Source organism: Myotis davidii, unplaced genomic scaffold (genome assembly GCF_000327345.1).
Source record: "Myotis davidii unplaced genomic scaffold, ASM32734v1 scaffold842, whole genome shotgun sequence".
Classification (NCBI taxonomy): Eukaryota; Metazoa; Chordata; class Mammalia; order Chiroptera; family Vespertilionidae; genus Myotis; species Myotis davidii.
This window is the reverse complement of record NW_006293540.1, coordinates 730,734-734,258: the sequence shown is the minus strand read 5'-3', so window position 1 is coordinate 734,258 and position 3,525 is coordinate 730,734. Positions and strand designations below refer to the sequence as shown.

At 53.2% G+C, this 3,525-nt stretch overlaps 1 protein-coding gene across 1 annotated transcript in view; it reads left to right on the top strand.

The window, feature by feature from the left end:
* RASD2 (RASD family member 2) overlaps positions 1-3,525 on the top strand; it is a 37,102-nt gene that overhangs the window by 16,685 nt on the left and 16,892 nt on the right. The gene's annotated exons all lie outside the window — the stretch shown is intronic.

The window sequence follows — 3,525 nt, the reverse complement described above, 5'->3', positions numbered from 1 at the left end:
CTTCTAGCAACATGGCTGGGGATGTGACAGGACACTGACTGGGCGAACACCTTATGTCCTTTTGGGGAAATGTCTCTCGGGTCCTCGCTCAGCCTCTCCTTGGCTGCCAGGCTTGGAACAGCCTCCTGAGTCTCAGTTTCCCCTTCTGGAAGTGGGGTTGTTAGGACCAAATGAAACTCTGCCTCGCTGTCCTGCCCACCCCTTCCTTCCTCTTGTCTCCAAGGAGAGCTTGTGCAATTCTTCTGCTCTGAGGCTGTTCGGCTAAGCAGAATACAAACAGCATTTATTAAAAAATCACAATGTGCCCCTAGTGATGTGGGAATACAACGCTGAATCAGGCCGGTCCCCACTCCAAGGAGCTCACATGCTAACGGGGGTGACAGGCATGTGTCCCAAACATGAGGCTGGATGTAACCCAGGCCACACAGGAAGTAATCATGATGAAGGCCCCATTTGAGGTACTTCACAGTAAATTTTAATCCTCCCAACAACCCACGAGATAGCTACTATTATAAGACCCACTTTACAGGTGAAGAAACTGAGGCTGTACCCAGTGACCCAGGTTTTGTTGCCAAGGGAGCTCAGAGGAGGATGCAGTTCACAGCGCCGTGGGTAGAGGTGTGGGTATTAGGCTGTGGAGGAAGTGTAGCAGTTCAATGGGTAAAGAGAGAAAAGGTATCCTAGACAGAGGGATCAGCATACAAAGGCCTGGAGGAGGGAACCCAGGTTCTTTAGGGACCCAGAAGGGGTCTGATTTGGCTGAAGTTCAGGCTGATGGTGGGACATGGGGAGAATCAGATCCTGGTCAGAGGCCTTCTATACTGAGCTAAGGAGTTCAGATTTTACATCTTAAGCAATGGGGAGCCATTAAAAATTCTTGAGCAGGCGGTGGCATTTTTAGAAAACACATTTTTCTTCCTATGGCTTTAGCCCACCCCCACCCCACCAAGAGACATATTTAAAAAAAAAAAATTTAAAAAAAAAAAAATAGAAAACGATTCAAGTGGTCATGGGCTATGGGAGAGGGAGCCCAGTAAGGAAGGTGGTGGCTCTGACCACTGGTCCACGAGAGATGGTGAGGCAAAGGGGGGGAGGATAGGAAAGGGGGCACACATGGGAGGCACACAGTTGCCACATGATGCTTCTGGGGGCATTGATCCCTTATGGGCACCTGTTTACTGACTGGCCATTCTGCGTCTGTGGGGAGGGGCAGGGGCAGGGACAGGGGCAGGTGGCTCTCCCAGGGCCCCACAGCTCCACATGCAGCAATCCTCAATATGGGGATATGGTCAGTGGAGCGTGACCCACTCAGGGTGAAGAACCCTGCTGAAACAGGTGACGGGTTCCTGGGTGGGCTCAGAGCCGGCCACCTGCCACATTACCAGGGTTGGGGTGGGGGGACTGGCCCAGCGGCCTGAGCAGCCTGACCTCAGCCTTCCAGGTGAAGTGTGCCACCCTGCCTGCCTCCCTCTGCCAAGTTCACGGCCAGCTCAAGGTTCGCAACCTCTTTGCGTCAAGCTGAGCGCAAATCCTCCTGGGCTGGAGCCAGTTCCTAGAAGCAAATTCTGGATGTGGAAAGAACATGGGCTGGGATCCTGCCACTTGCTGGCTGAGTGACCTTGGGGACATCCGTCCCTTAGCCCAGGGGTCCTCAAACTTTTTAAACAGGGGGCCAGTTCACTGTCCCCCAGACCGTCGGAGGGCCGGACTATAGTTTAAAAAAACAACAACTATGAACAAATTCCTATGCACACTGCACATATCTTATTTTGAAGTAAAAAAACAAAACGGGGACAAATACAATATTTGTATTTGCATGTGGCCCACAGGCCGTAGTTTGAGGACCCCTGCCTTAGCCCCTTAGATTTCACTTCTCCAGTTAGGGGATTAAACACAAGTAGGGCAAGTGCTGTGCCCTCCGACGACGCCTTCCCCCTCCACCTGCCCCATTGTCTCCGGTTAACATTCCTGGAGAATCTCAAGACTGCACAGGGACAAGCAGAGCAAGCCACTCTCTATAATCAAAGTCCACGACCATGTTAGTACTTTAGCGCATCGTGCCCATTTTACAGACGACACAAACAAGGCCCAGCGCCGAATATTCGAGAGGTCACAGAGGCAGGGCTTGAATGCCCTCTCTCATTTCCTGGAGCTGGTCCTTCAGTTTGGTGCCCCTAGAGCCCCACCATTTGTCAAGAGGTGGGAGGATAAGTCTGTTGGTGGGAGGAGGATTGGCAGACAGCCTCAGTTCCAGGCCCTGGGAGGGAGGAGTCATTCCTTGGCTGATGCAAAATGGGGTCTGAGAGGCACGGGATTATGTCCCTTCATTGCACCACGGAGAGAACATTCTTTTTCAGCCTCCAGACAGCAGGATGGAGGCCGGCTGCCTTGGATGCTAACGGGCCTGGAACACCTCTCCAAACCTCGTCCATCTCCCTTTCGCACAGAGGGCTCATCTCAAGCCTTGGCGGACCAGTTTCCAAGTAGAATTTAATAACCTCGGTTTGTTTTCATTGTGTTTATTTTTACTCTTACCTTCTATTTATGGCCATTGATACTGGTTTCCCATTTAAGGCAGTGATATGACGATTCTCTAAAAAACGTGTTTCAGAAGGAAGACCTGGGTGTTGGATTAAAAAACAGCATTAATTATGGCGTCTAGATTTAGCACAACGAGAATGACTGATGTCTGCCCTAGTCCAAGGTGGGAGAATGCAGGTGAGAGGCGCGACCCAAGGGCACCCGGTACATCCCGGCAGGACTCTCCCTACAGTGCTCTCTCCCAGACCTGCACGCCGCGCAGCCCTCCATGCCGGCGCGCTAGGCCGAGGTGCCTCTCTGTGGAACACTCTCAGCTTCTTACGTGGTGTGGATCTGGACCCAGGTCACCACAGAAAGTAAATTACACTAGCTCCCTGTGCCTTGCTGTGTTTCTGTCTATTCCTTTGTCTCGCTGTGGTTGCACCGGGGAATGGTTCTGAGGGCTAAATGACACAATGCGCGTGGTGTTTAGCACATGCCAGGTGTTCTGTAAACATTTGTTGAATGAAAGCTCTTTATTTTCAGCACTTGCAGTTCAGTGTGCTGCTTTCCCCTTCCGTGTCCAGACACCATAAATTAGGGAAACACTACTGCGCTATTCTGCTTAATAAGAGGGGACTGCTTTGACTCCGAGCTGGGGAGTGAGCGGTGGGTGGTTGGGTGGGCGCCACGCGACGGGTCTGCAGAGGGACTCTCGCGGGGACTGCAAAGGGCGCCCAGACCTTTGCTGGCGTCTGCTGCTGGGACCGCCAAGAGCCTGCGCTGCGACTACTTTCCCGAGGCACCATTGACCTTGCTCGGTGGGGCGTTCGCCTCCGGGAGAGGGAAGGAGGGAGGAGCCGCGGGCCCCCGCAGATAGAAAGTTCGCCTGCTCCGGGGGCCAGAGGAGGTGAAGTGGGAGGAGGAGTCGGTTTAGACTAACTCGGAGCTGCGAAACCTTGGGGCGGCGTTCAAGGCCCCCTCCCACACGCGCGCCGGCGCCTC